The sequence below is a fragment of the Chamaea fasciata genome, unplaced genomic scaffold (assembly GCF_029207755.1).
Source record: "Chamaea fasciata isolate MVZ Bird 193981 ecotype frontalis unplaced genomic scaffold, bChaFas1.0.hap1 SCAF_18, whole genome shotgun sequence".
Taxonomy (NCBI): domain Eukaryota; kingdom Metazoa; phylum Chordata; class Aves; order Passeriformes; family Sylviidae; genus Chamaea; species Chamaea fasciata.
The window spans coordinates 13776713-13792651 of NW_027094103.1; positions in this window are offsets into that span (position 1 = coordinate 13776713).

Sequence of the window (15939 nt, forward strand, 5' to 3'; positions counted from 1 at the left end):
CGATAAAACCATTGAACTGATCCAAGTCAATTATATCTCAGCCTCTGACAGAGGCTGAGGTGAGGAGATGGAGGTGGGTTTCTCATTTGACCTCAACAAAGAAAAGGCAGAGTTTATTAAGCACCCATACAAAACATCCCTTACTCTTTTGACAGTGCTTCCCATATCTCTCATTTTTGTGTGAAAGCAGATTAGCTGCTCTCTCACAAATCATTACCTCTCCTTGATATGCTGTGACCTATTCTTTGATGTGACTCGCAGTAAACATCTGCGTTATACTAGAGCACAGACTTTTAGGGACAGGGGAAAGAAACTACACACTGTTCCTGCCTAGTGTCCAAAACAAGGTCAAAACATTCAAGACTTTTCATATTTTCATGTTTCTGTCATATTTTCTGGCTTTTCCTAGATGTGGCCACCAAATCTTTCTTGGATCAATTATGACTATGACATTAATTTCTTACACTGAGGCATAAAGCCAAATCCACAAATATTTTGACAAGCACTGTACACACCATTGTATTAGAGACACTAACACTCCAGCACACTCTTTCTGTTAAATTTAAACAGAAAGATCTCATTTCACATGCAAACATCATTTGTGTGTGTAAGAATGGTGGGGGAAGTAATATCAAAAGATATACGTATTTTTGCCTAATTGTCTGCCTGCACAATTTTCCCACAGTTGCATGGATAGATGCAGTTTCCTTCATGTCACAGGTTGGTTGCTGCCAAGCTTTATTTATTAGCTGAAACACAGGTATTTGATAATTGTCACCAGAGAAAGCAAATGGGACTTTTGAATAAGCCTAAGGCAATTGATGTCCATCATCCACTGAATTTCAAATGGAGTTGGGCTTCTAATCCTTTGGCACTTTTAGAAAAAAAGAAAAGCTAAAGTGAACATTTCAATAAATGGATTAAGCACATAAAGAAAACTTGCCATCACTTGCATTTGTGCAGTCAATGGCTGGCACAGGGTGCTGTAGTTGAACAAATGAACACAAACAAAAGAGGAACTAATTTAAACAGAGCAGTCACAAGATTCTGCATTATTTAGGTTCTGCTCGTTTTCAATAAGGGAATTACTGAAATACAAAATTGTTTTCACACTTTGGGACTTCACTGGAGCATTTTTCTACTTCACAAATCATGAAGGACACTAACAGTCTTCTCTCTTTGTGCATAATTTATATCAAACAGACAAGTCATTAGACAACATAGAGGCAGCAACAACTCTGATATCAATGTCTCTGTCACTCCATGTATTAGCTGGCATTCCTCTAGGTGCTGGTTCCTAGGAAAATGACAATGCAATGAGTTCTAGTCCCCTACAGGGCAGACAGACCTCTCTTCACTGGGTTTGAAGAGAGCTCTGTCTATTGCAAAATGTTACACGACTGATTAAATAGGCAAATCCTCACTGCTCTACACTCAGTGAAAATCCACATCCAAGCAAAGATGCAGTTCGTGCTAATGCACAATAAACCCTCTTAGGAGGAGGAAGCCATCACTTCTCTTTTTAAATCGTGTATCTAAGACCTTTAGGACAAGCAGCCAACTTTTGCTGTGTTCACACCAAATGTCCCACAGTGTAATTTGAACTGATATTTAAATCTCTAATCTTGGTTATAATGCAAGCAGCAACCCATTGTGATCTCTCTTACTAAAAGAAAGCCCCTTGGGTGTGATGCCGACAACCAGCTCTGCTTCCTGCAATGTCATAGGGTCAGGGCTTTCCCTCTCCTTTCTTGCAGAAATCAGCACAAAAATGTTATTTAGACTCTTTAGCAAAGGACTATGTCCAGGTTAGGGAGAGTTATACTCTGTGTGATCTTAAACAAATCACCTCATGCTCGCACACCTCTGCGCCTTAGTTTCCAAATATAACATTGAGATAAAACCTACTCCAGTTGATAGGAACATGGTCCAAATTAACCTTTCCAAAATAGAGCAAAAGCTTCTAATATACTGTGAGGTTTCTTTAGAAATACAACTTCATCAAAACAGTGGTCATGAGCACATCCCAGGATTCTGCAGGATAATTTCATTCTACAAAGTTTTTCTTCAGTGGATGTAAGAAAGCGCATCAGACATATGGACAGAGAATCACCAGAGAGGAAAAGATAGCTATTGTAACATACAGCCCCCTGTGAAGAGCAATCAGCATTTAGGGGCCCTATTATGGGCTCCTCATTGACAAAAAGAAGCTGCAAAGTGTTCAAGGAACTTGTGAGGCGGCAGAACCTGTTCATCATTCATTTGGCTGGCACAAGATAAGCAAGGTGGCTGATGGCCTGACCTTTCTTCACAGAAAGCTGACAGACATTGCCTCTTCACTTGGAACAATTCCCTGGAAAGGCAGAAGTGATGGTGCATCTTTAACTAGATACTGCTTCTTATCAAGGAGCTGCACCTTTTACTCTAATAACGATTTCAGAAACAAAGGACACACTACTCCACTCCTGAGAACAGAGAGCTCTTAAGGTGTCTACATTCCCTCTTTCCCCTATTAATTAAAGCTTTAGCTAATAACTAAGCCTGTCTGTTGTTTCAAGGACAAGACAGCAGTCATATTTTCAGGTGTATAAATAGTGACAAATTTTTGTAAAGTTCCTATGAATAAATGTTTCCAGCTTTTGCCACATTCTCCTTTTTAGATTTCCCCAGTATCCTTTCTGGCTTTCTTTTTGAGATAAAAACCTTTACTAGAAAACAGGAGACCACAGTGACTTTCAATAGCAAAACTACCAACAAACCCAAGCAGAGTTTCCAAGACAGCAGAGAAGTCATTAATCTTTTTTTTGTTTCCAGAAGATATCAGCAATCCAGTGTCAGATTTTGAAGCATAGTATGTAACATGTGAAGGCTGTAAACAAAGAACACTTCTACACTGGCAGTTAAAAGTGGAGAAGAACAGACTATTGAGTCAGTAAGAAAGGTTTTAACTATCGTGTGTTCTAGATCACATCTAGAAAACTTTCTTACATGTTTTCATAGACATACAGTGACATGAATGTTCTCTTCTGTAATCCATCCAGGCCCCAGCCACGGGTGAGTTATTTGATTTGCAAGAACTCCTGCATTCTCAAGGTCTCCTCATCACATGTTGACAGCCAAATGAGATCAGGAACACAGAACTCCTTCCTGTGTCAGACCTTATTTACCATGCCTCTCATGTCAAACTGGTCTCCAAAACTGAGCTTTAAAAAGTTGATGAGGCTTCCTGGCCCCAGGGAGATCTAAGCTCTCATGGAAGAGCAGACACATTTGGTAGCCCTCCGGATGCACAGAGGAATTGTCAAGTATGTTTTCAGGATGACACACCATCTGTCAAAGTCAGTTAGGAGAATGTTACCAAAGACTGATCTTTTCACTGCGTTTTGGAATCTATGTCTTAGTATTTGAACAAACTGTTGACAAAAAGAAAACAGGTGGGATACTGAGTTATTCATCCCTGAAATCTGCTGTAAATCTGTGACATGTGGTTCCTCAGATATTTTTATCCTATCAATGCAGTGTCAAACCACTTCCAAACATCAAATGCAAAAGAACTGCTCACAGCTTCTGCTTCTATTGTGTTTGATATGAGAAAGCAGAAGAGAGCTGGTGTTGCTGGTACTTTTGCAGAGATTCTTACATGACTCTTCCAGTGAAATTTTGAGTTTGGAACTGCTTTATGATCAGGTAGGTGTGTTACATTGGGTTTGTACTGAGCTCCTTCATTACCAGAGCATGTCCCTGTGTTTCCTGTGCAGGGGGTCAGTTCTGCAGGGGAGGAAGTCCAGTGTTACACATCCATTCGTGCCAAGGAGCTTACAGGGCCTTTAGTAAAGTACAAAAGCCAAGCATTGGGAAATGCCAGAGACAATCCTATTTGTCTGACCTTCATTAAACCATCCTGTACAAATGCATTATGGCAGTGCCATGAGGTGTGGGACTGCACACCTGTTATCCTTAGGACTGCAGCCTCTTTCACACACAGACTGGCAGCACCAGACAGTTTTGCTGACAGGGAATCTTTGTTTTATTGCTAAGAATTTGGCCCTTCCTCCTGCATCATAGGTAAATCCTAGTTTGAAAACAAAATTCTCTTTCCTTGTCAGCTTTTCAGTAGCACTTCTTACAGTACTTTTATGAGGTCCAATCTACAGTGCTGACGGGAGGTAAGAGATAGTGCTATTCCCATTTCACAGACAGGGAATGCCAGCACAGAGGAAATGATAAATAGAAGAAAAGATGAGTCACTTAAATGCAGGGGGGTTTCAGTATGTGATTATTCACACAGGACTAAACTATGCACAAAGACTAGGACGTCACATTTAAGTTCCTGCAATTTACAGAGGTGTGCTTCAAATGACTTCCCATTAAATGTTTCAAAACTGCAAGTGTCTGACAGAAAACTGTGTCTGGTTTCCCACAGGAAATGAAACATATACAGTTGTGCCATCTGCCTATTCATCTGCTTTTAATATTCCTTCCACCTCATTTCTAAGCCTGTTGGCTGGTTTCAAACAAAATTGGTGAAGGAAAAGTCTTCTAAGTGAGTGCCTCTAGGTCTAACAAAATCTGGCAGCTAACAGACAGTAAGACCCAAACAATAGCCTCCACTGAGGGAAAGGGAACTACACTTCTGCCCCATCCCTATCCTGCCAGGCAGTGCCAGACCCCTTGCTCAGCACACACTACTTCAACTGGCTGCTTGTCCCGAGATTTAGGGCACAAATGCGTGGAGTTAATATCCACGTTTCCCTTTGAGAAGCCATGTCTCATCTGGAGATCCAAAACAGAGAGGCAAAACAGAGTAAAATCATCTCCAAGATATGCAGCAATAAGCCCTCACCACACAATGAAAGAGGCACCATTTTCAGCAGCTTAGAGGCATTTATGGCATAATAAACACACTTTTATAAAAGATATAATTGTAAGTAGAGGAAAAATTGGTTGCTTTTAGCATAAAGCATTCCTGGACAGGGTGATGCAAGTGTTTGTGGCATAGAACATTAAAGAAAGACATATCCAAAAAATAAATGGTAATGTTGTAGCAGTAAATTCACGCTCTCTCACCTATAGACAGCTTCACAGCTCTCCAGCAACTGTGCAAAAGTGGAACATACTGAGGAGCCAAGAAGATGCCAGCCACAAAATCAGTCACTTGCTGATTACTGCTGCTAGAAACCTGCCCCCACTGCAAGCCATTTGGCATTTACCACGCTGGAGCTGCAAATGAAATGAGAAATCCCAGGCTGCTGTGTCTTACCCTTCCGCCTCGTTCTCTCCCAGCACCATACACCTGGGATTAAAGGGACTGAGCCCAGCACTTGGCCCAGCACAAGCCCAATTACTGTGTGTGAGTGCACTGTACGCCAGAGTGACAGGAGCTCCCTGGGCCTAATCTTACCATTTGGTGAGGTTGATGAATGTTATGCTTTTGATTACATTTGTGCAAAAGTGAGCACAGAGGAGAAAAATCTGGGCAAGTGAAGGCACAAGAAAGCAGCTGGAAAAATCTCGACTTGCAAAAAGCAAAGACACTTCAGACGGATGGGTTTTGCTTTTCAACAGCTTCCTTAGGTGAGATCTGCTTTCTGCTGTGCAGCTCTGCAAAATGCTGCTATGTCTGTGAATTCATCAGTGTGGTCTAAATCAAGAGAGGGGTTGCTGTCAGATAAATCTAGTAAAACTTTAAAAATCAACCTTGCCCTTTTCTTCCTGAAATAGCATTCAGAGCAGGAGCTGAAACCACCTTTGAACAGGAGAGTGGAGACTCCAGCTGGGCCGTTGTCTCTCAGGACACATCTCCAAAGAGAGAAATACTAAGTCCCAGGAGGTTATAACTGCATATATTAGCATAAACTTCTTTATTCTGTACGTATTTGTGGTACCATTTAGAAGAGAACCAAAACAAAACACTTAAAATGGAGCCCACAGAAACCCGCAACAGCTGTTTCTTTTTGCTGACCATTCCAGGTTCCAAGTTGTTCACTGTGGATTCTGCCGCATCCGGCTGTTTCCAAAGAAAGGTGGAAAATTTAATCAGGAGCAAGTTCCACATGGCAGTGACCTAGAAGGCACAACGCTGCATATTATAGGATAAATGCAACTGGAAAGGAAGGGGGAAACAGTACAAATGGAAGCTAAATGCAGATGTGAATCTGACATCTCTATACTTAGAATTCCAATTTGGTCCATGGAGGCCCAGCAATAAGTAATTTCACTCTATCTTACAATGGTAGTCTAGACTAGAAAGTTGTACTGAAAAAAATGGACAGTCCTGAATTTCCTTTTATCTCAAAAATTCAGTTCAAGTTTGGCAAAGTATTTTCTGACCTGACTGACAGTCATACAAAATCAGATAAGAACTTGGCTTAAATGGCAATTTTCAGTTAAGTCAATCTAAATATACATATTCAACGTTAGTGAGAAATTCAAGGAGTTAAAGAGCAGAATTTGCCCACTGAACTTTCATTGGTAGATGCCAGGAACAAGTAGCCCACCGTGGCTGCCTAGTCTTAATGCTGGAAGACAGGCAATCAGAAAAAGAAAATTATAGGTACAGGTGGTTGATTTGTAAGCTGAGCTTTCAAGTGAAACTTATTTTACATCTAACTCTATGCTTCCTTTTGTGTTTTGAAGAGGTGAGAGGAATGCAATTTTACTAAATACTTAAAAAACACTTTTTTTGGGGCAACTGCTGGAACAACTGAGAAGGGGACACCTAAATTTTATTGGAATATGTATTCTCTTCTGCAGTGAGTACTTGCATAGACTTCAGTTTTGATGGCTAAAATATGTTTCAGCAGCAGGTAATATGGATAGTAATCTGAAATAACATAAAACTATTACAACGCTTCTGAATATACTGATATACTCATCATCTAATGTTCTGCTGCTTCATCCCTTACCATAACAGTTGAAAAATAATGGAGAAAATCTTTGCCCATTTTACGAACAATAAAGTTCTGAGATCAAGAAAAATGCTCCATATATCCTTGACTTATAGATCAAATGGGCTTAATAAAACCTGAATTTAGGTAGTTATCAATAATTTGAGGGGGTGTTCTTCTTAGTTTCATTTTACAAACTGTTCAGCTTGCTGTCTCTTTTCTTCCCTTCTCCCCTTCTGCTTCTCCTTCTCATTAGGAGGCTGAGGTCCTGGTCAAGCCCAAGAAGAATTTGTTGCTCTGAAACAAAGGAAACCATGTCATAATCACCTCCTGAAAAAGTATTTCCTGCAAAAACAGCCATTATTGAGTATTATGTAAAGCTGGGCATTGTAAGACATTAATTTAATTGCTAGTACCCATTTTAATTAGCAAGAATTATATTCCTACCACAATGAGCAATTGCACAGAATAACATAGTGGAAAATTTCAAGAAGATTTTTTCCAGTTTGTTGAAAGCACCTGAAGTTATATGGTGTCTTCAGGAGCTGCACACTTAACCCAAGGCTGTGACAAGAAATTACAGCATGGTACCAACCCAAATGCCCCGTCACAACCCCCTGCTTATTTCCTGTACAGTAACACTGAGTCCTCTGGGACAGGAACTTCATCTGCAATGGCCTTAAGTGACACAGATTTAATCTCAAGTGCAAAGTATAGAACTAAATATACAGTAATACATCTGTGACTTCACTGTAGTTTTCCCATGTTAATGTTAAGCTTAGCACAATGATAAAGGATCAAGAAGAAAAAAAAGAGAGAGAAAAGAGAAAGGTATAAGAAATTGTGGAGAGAATGAAAGCATTAATCACTGGATATGTACAGTATATAAGCAGTAGCTGCAGGTACTTCAAAATGAACAGCACAGAGCTGAATTTTCATGAAAGGATGTTCCTGCTGTTTCATACACCAAGATTCTTTCATGTTAAATTTTACATCTCATGCATGCACGACACTGTCCGATCTTCACCATTTTCCAGCTCTCTTCAGAAATTCTGAATGTGGATTTGGATAGCCTGGACAGGCCCTGAGGATATCCGGTCCTAGGCTCTAAGGCGGTGATCCCTCAGGCCTGCTCTCAAACCTTTTTTCAAGGACTTCTAAAAGTTTTCTGAGGTCTGAGGACAGGGACATGGGCTGCACAGGCAAGATGGGCAAACTGCAGTGAGTTAATTTTATTGTCCTTTGGTCCCTGATGAAACACACCAAAATGGGGAAATCTCTGTTCAAGTCAGTGGACCAACATTCAGAAAGCTGCCATCCAACTGCAGTCCAATCTTTCATGCCTTCTGTAGTCAGCCGAATGGGCCTGGGGAGGATTTGACCCTTTCACTGCAGGAAGAAAGCTATAATTACTTTGAAAGTAAAAAGAACTTGTCGTTTAGGTTACATAACCCATGTTCCTGCTGTCTTACATAACTATGGGGGACTAAATAATACGTAATTGAATGAAAGCTGCAACACTAGGCTTGAAAAAATGCTGAAATAATTAATATCACCAGTCAATTATATTGATTTATACAGTCAGTGTTCCAGACAGAGCTAACCACTGTAGGTTATTATCCTTGGGAATCAATGTATTCAACTGCTGTGCACAAACAAAGGGAAAAGTCAAAGAATGTGATTTATAACATTTGCAGCTGAAAAAAGGAGATGCTGAATGCATTGTGTGTACTGCACAAGGAAAAGCCATACTGAAAAATTAACGGAGAAAGAAAGACTAGCAGACATGAAGGACTGCTTAGCACACAGCCCAAAGTATAATGTGATACTGACTACTTGAATGTATTTTTATTTGCACAGTCTTTTTATTTTGCCCCTCTGGTATTACTCAAAGTCCAAAGGTAGAGTTTCTGCTTTGTATGACTGTGTAAATACATATAAAAACACACATACATGTATGAACCTAAAATAACTTCACAAGAATGGGTATTGGGTGTCAGAGGACTTCAAAGTATGAACTGATAAATTTCTGTCTGTATGTAACTTTATCATGGTAACAATATTGCCAGCTAAGAAAAAAGCACTATCCCACTGTAATGAAAACTGTTATTTTTTACCTGCAAATACAGGGCTGGCTTTAGCTTATGTGGCAGGATGAATGCTAAACCACAGCTAATGAATAATTCATAAATGTTACATAATGCAGTGGCTCATTCTGGGATTCATGTTTGAAGAATGACTTCTGCTGGTTTGATGCTGTTTAGATTCTGAGCTAGTGACACCTTGGCGTGACCTGCCTGCAATGAGACGATGATGAAAGCGTTGGTTTGTTGTCGGGGGTTTTTTTAAGCATTAAAATTTTATTAAGTTTTTATTACACAGACGTATCTACAGAAGACTGAAAAAAGCATATACGCAAATTCAGTAAGAGTGTTCTATTCCCTGAGTTGATTGCAGAGTCAACAACTGTGTGGAGCAAACCAAGGGCCCGTTCCCACCACATCCTGTGCAAGATGCAGCACAGCAGGGAGAATACCACGCATGGCATAGGAAATCTGGGTCCATCCCAAGCTCTGCCAGCTGCCTGGGACATGACAGAAACAGGGATGTGATTTCCCTCCATGCCCTTGAATGGGGAAGAGGAAAGGAAAGAAGACTTTAATTCTCACAGCACAGGGCCTTAGCCTTGATGGTGTTACAACCAGACCATATGTTTGTCTGGTGTCCTCTCCAAGGCAGCTGAAGCAAAGATAGTTGGCATGTTTTTATTCAGCTGTGGTGCCATTTAAGAATGCACAAGAAACAAGTGTAAAATGACTAAAAAAAAAAAAAAAAAAAAAAAAAAAAAAAAAAAAAAAAAAAAAAAAAAAACCCCAACCAATTTAAATTTACTATTTTTGCATTGCTGTCTCCAATCACACGAGAGCCTGCAAGCAAACCTTCAGCCCAAGGAAGCCTTTGCTTTCTAAGGAGCACATCATCTCTTAATGTGAATACAAGTTAGATAACTTAAAATATGATCTCTACATCTGAGCGAGCAGCTGCTCTGTGGCATTGCTCTAGTGACAGGGGAGACAAGGGAAGAACCCAGATGGATATGGATATGACACGAAAAGCATATTGTTTAAGTTCAGCAATACTGAAATATACTTAGTTCTGTCATTTGAATACAATGCTTTTTTCCATTTAACCACAATGACAAAATTATAATTGCCCAGCTAAAAGTGTGGCCGTTTAAAAAGGTATAGAATCAGACAGACAGGCAGAATTCTCTCCAAAAGTCAGAGACTAACCTGTCTAAACTGTGCAGCCTATTGCTGAGGGTAGCAAATCACCCAGACTGCCCCACTGAGCAGTTAGAGAATACCACTGAGTGAGTAGGAGACTCCTCTACTATGTGTAAAGCACTTTCTGGAACTGTTAACTCACTGGTTATCTGCATGTTGTACTAATGATGCTGTTTCCCATTGAATTGGATATTTTAGATTCCCATTAAAGATCTTAAATTACTTTGAAAAATAGTAGATCTATCAAGCTAAGTACTCTGTGAAAAGATTTAAATAGTTGTATGCAACAGCTCATACATTTAAGTTTATCATAATGTACAACTTCGTTCTAACAAGACCTTAAATTTCTAAGTAAGAATTATCTGCTATTTATCCGCCCACTTTTCCTTTGTGTATAAGCAGCTGTGCTGGCTTCTACAGACACTTTTATAACACTGCTAATAGCAGCCAAGCAGCTTTCAAGCTTTGCTTGACAGGTGACAGCAGTTTGATATCAGTCATCACTACCATATTCTTAAAGTGCACAAAGTGTTTTGCAAATCCTCAGGAGGAAAGAGGCTGGTACAGAGCACAAAGCCTGTGAAAGATTAACCCACCTGGCAGTGATGAGGGCAGTGCTTTTTCCAAGTCTGTCCTACCCGTTTGTAAGTTTATGTAGGTGTCACTGTACAGAGTCAAAACACATCCCCATCCCTTGGCATTAATGCAGCAACAACTGGAACTTGTATGTATATTTTGTGCACAGGAATTCTGTTACAAACGCTGCAGCAAAGAAGTGGGGGAGCTATGAAGTTCAAGTGCCTTAATGAAATTTCAGGTTTGTTCCTATTTATGTTAGTCTGTGATATTCTGTGTGCCTGTTCAGTAGATCTCTCCTCTGCAGATAGTTATATGCTTGGTACAAATCTAGCTAAATCGAGTTACTCTAAGAGAAATAAATTAATAGTTAAAAAATTCAATCAATATCTGTCTATATTTTAGCATTTCACTGCCAGATTTTAACATTTCTGTTTCCTGAATGCTGACAGGAACAACTTGCATTGATTTGCAGTATTCTCCCTCCATATGACATCACTGACAGCTTCATTACAAGGGATGATAATTTTTTTCCATGTGGTTACCCTTAATACACTTAATACCCGATTAAATACACTTTGTATTTTCAAGCCATTTATTTGGAAGGGATTGTGATAAGATTGTTACCACATCAAGGTTATTTAACCTAATAAACAGCACAAGTCAAAAAACAACCCATTCACTTCTGAAAGAGAGGTCATCAACTGCTGTTATTTAAAAAGTATATTACTCATATAATTTTTGTGAGATATTAAAGAGGTATTTTATTTGCAATCCAATCCTATGCCATTTGAGTTATCTAGAGGTGTTTATAATATGGCCACTTAGGACAACTTATTTCCTACTTGGAATCAGAATTCAGATCCCACTTTATTCAATGAGAATTTTGCCATCAACTTTAATGAAATCAGGATTTTGTTCCTACTATGTATAACTCAGTTAACATCAAAATACAAAATGCTGGCATGGATTATCACTGCCTTCTGCTGTGGTTGCAGAATTGCAAACACAATAATCAAAAGTAGCAACAGAGAGAGAGAGACTAGAGTTGAGGAAGCGGGTCACAGCAGCACCACAGCATGTAAACACTGTGCTACCCACGTTGTGGTGTAAATCTGTATGAGTTTCCAGATTAATCCATCTTCTCTAATTAAAGTCATTTAATATGTTACCTACAGGCATAAAACAATACTTTGTTGCAGGCAAACATACTGCTATAATCAGTGTATTTTCAGGCAATGCATAAGAAATGTCACTGTTATATTAATGTATAATGTATGCACAGAAACAGATTATACCAATTGTAAAAGCTTTTCTCTAAGATAGCATAAAATTCTGTACCTCAACTGGTACTTCAAATAATGAAATCTTTTCCTGATCCATTGCATAAAGCAATTATGCAAATTTCTGCTAGTCCTGTATTTCTATAATGCTTATGATTGAGAGTTTGACATGATCATAATTTCGCTGGTTGGAAGAGTATAAAAGAGGCACAAACAAAGCCTCATTTTAAAGAAAAAATCCATAGCTAGTTAGCAAGTCAATGTCCAATAATAGCTTCTTCCTCTGAAAAGATTCCACCAGCCAGTAGAGACCACCAGCTCCTCTTTCCAAGGAGTTGTGTGTGGCTGATGCAGTGTCACACCGACTTCCTCAGCTCATTCTGTTTCCCATAGCTCAAGGATTTCAGTCTGTGCTGAAACCCTGCAAAGCCAGAGGCTCTGCAAGCAAGTCTGTGCAGCCAGTCTCCCTCAGGCATGGACAGCTGCTCACTGCTCACAGTGCTCACTGATTGGCATAGCAGGGCACAGTGACACACAGCAGCGGTGGCACTAGCGGCTGACATCACCAGATTTTGACCTCCGCTCCTGTGATTCAGTCACAGGTCAGGCTATCCTTTTATTGACCATGCAGGCAACTGTAGAGCTCCTGAGCAGTACAGACTAACAGAAGTGGGTATCTGTGCTTGCATTTGTGGCTACAGAGGTTATTACTGTGCTAATCGGAAGAGCCTTGTAAACACAGTCCTACAAATCACTGATGTGTGCTTCATTTTAAGTAAGCTCACAGTAATGCCAGGCATGCCTGGTGCTCACATGCATGTGTTGCAAGAATGAAGGAGCCTAGAGTAAGTAGATTAGCTTCTGGATTTATTTGTTTTGCTATTCTATATCTAGATAATTAAAAAAGGAAATAAGAAGGTTCTCAATAGATTTGTATGGTTCACACCTGTCATTAGAAACAGCATTATCTCCTTCAGTGGAGAACTCCCCTACTCTTTGAAGTTCAAATGAAAAATCTCTCACAAGCTCTGGTGTGTCTGCTCCTCTGCTGGTGCATTACAAACAAAGTGCCAAAATGAACTGACAGCTTTTCATTTCTTTCTCTAATTAACAATCACAGCAGCTGCTCAGTGGAAGAATAATAAGCTTCCTTCTTATTTTTTATCTGGTTCAAGCAAAATTTTATTCTGGTTTGATGCAAATTTCTGTGCTTTTTTTCTTATGACACTACACTTGCTGCAGTCAAGAGCTGGTTTTGTGTTCTTGTTTTAGCTGAGGCAGTACAGCAAATAGGAGATAATTTGATACCTCAGTGTTGACACACAAATTAAATACCAGGTGTCAAGAAATCTCCCCTTTTTAAGTGACATTAGCTTTTCACTGCAAAAAAGGATCAAGACAAAACGATGACAAAATATTTCTGTGTTTTTGTATAATTTAACCTTGACCAGGAACCAAGTTTTATCACTCTGCTTCAGTTCACAGTTACATTAATACTTTCTGTGACCTTTCTTCAGAAAATTCAGTGTCTGACATATTCTTAAAATCAGTAGTAATCAGTGTAGCTGAGTTTCAAAATCTTCCTATGGTAAAACCTTTATGTGGACTTCACAGAGGGACAGCTAGCTTTAAGTAGCTTAAAAATTTGTGCCTGGGCTCAAAAGACTAGACGAGGACTTAAAATCTGTAACTCCTCTGCAGTTTTACTACACACTTCATGCATTACTGAACATAATCATTTGATCAAGGAAGACAACACAAGTCCCCTTTGTCCTTGTTGCACCTGCCCTTTTTCTTCTTCTCCTACAAAGAAGGTAGGAGATATCCAAAATAATACATTTGCCTTGGATTTTCGTAGTACAATCAGATTTCTCTGTAGAATTTGTCAGTACATTTTTACAAGGTCCTACTTTCCACAAGTTGTGCAGTATCAATAAAACAAACCTTAAAAGAAATCACATGCCTCAGCTATTGGGAAATTTGGGGTTTGTAGATGGCCACAAGACTTTCAGGAGTGACTCATTATTCCTACATGAAGAACAAAACAGCACACAACCATAGGTGCATCCGTCCGGGCAGTAAGGCTGCTTCTATCTGTCACTTAAATTAGTGAGAATAGTTGCCAGTAAGTGTGGCCAACTGTTCCTCTAATAAACAATATTTCTCTCAACAGAAAGCCAGTACCATGTGCCAATTTATAGGAAATGTGCCATTCTTTCCCTGTGCTATTGCCACTGAAGACAATAAAGAGTAGCTCAGAGCACAAAAATACATTTTTATAAAAATGAAACCATGGGTGTTGGCACAGCACCTGTTCTGCTCTGTGTGAGTATGGAAGCAGTTGGATTGCCCCAGTGGGCGCCTTAAGATTCTTTATTACATTTACGCTGTTGGCTTCTTGAGTACACCTTTGAGAATGCAGCCCAACAAATCATCAGCGGATGGTGTTCAGTGATATATCTGATGTGTTTGGATCCACGGACACAGAAGTCAAATCACAGGCTGTGAGGAGGTAGCAGAGGTTACGCCCTATTTCAAAGGCGAGTCGTCTGTACACTCTGAGTTAGCCTGAACACAACACCAGCAGAAGTTAAGAGCTGAAAAAATGCTCTGGATCACACATAAACCTGTAAAAATTCCTTCTGTGTCTTCTGAATGCCTGCCATTCAATTACTGCCACTCACAGAGGGAAAAGGAGTCTCTGGAACAATAAGATTCCTCTTCACCATTAACGGCTGATGGGGAAGTATCCTGTTTTGGAGACTGCATTAGCTTACACAAGTGTGAAACTGCAACGTTCCAATCATCTTCAAGATGTTTTCACAGCAGGTTTTTAGCCTGGTAGCTGTGCTCACACTATTTCTGCATGGTGTGCAGTATATACATAGCTCAGCCTCCCCAAAATGCTCGTTGATTAGCTACTTCCATACACACAATATTGTCTTGGGGCCCATCACAATTTCCACTCACACTTTACTCAAATCTAATATGAAACAAGCTTTCCATTCAGAACGGCACAGCTGCCTAACGCCTCTCGGGCCTTCTTGAGGGCAGACACACTCCTTCCTGAGCCAGCTACCCAGAAGGTCTAATCAAATGCCTTAATGGAGAAGTATCACTCTTTGACTTAGTGCAATTATTTACGTTTGACTAAAGCTTAACACGTACTTGGCTAAAGTTAATCTTCCAAAAAAATACGTAAGCTTAACTCAAAGGCATTTAAGGGCATAGAAATATAGATTTATTGCAGCAGTTTTTATGTATGTTCAATCTTTCTAAACTGGCATATGTCTTGCTTCAGTTTCCATCTGCTGATCCTCACAAAAATACTATTTGGGACACAATACTTCTTTTTCCATGAAAACACTACTTCGTTGCATTTGAAACCTCATTCAGTATTTTTGTAAGTACATACACTAAAAATCAAAAAGCTCAGCCCATTTCATGTTACACTTGCAATCCTGGCTGTGCACATTTCCAAACTATACTCCTGATCCAAACTGGGATTACACAAATATGTTTTGTTTTGCTTTAATTCCCTCAAACAAGTTTCCAACTGATGCCTGGCAGCATTCACAGCAACCCTGCAGCAGATAATCTTGTGATTGGAGATTAAAGAGCACTAACCAGGGAGTGTCTGACTGACAAGGTCCTGCCTGGATCTTTACAGATCATGACAGGGATGGTGCTGCTTGGCAGCACTCACCCCTCTGGCAGACACTGCTGGAAATTTCAGGGAAACCTTCAATTTCATATATTTAAAGCTATCCAGAGACAGAGTAGTTACAAAATAGCTACTGAGTATTCCACTCTTTTTCAGTGACAAATACCCAGGGTCAGTAAGAGAACATTAAAAGTATTTTGAAGAGAGATATTCTGTCCTACAGATTCCCATGGGCAGAAGGG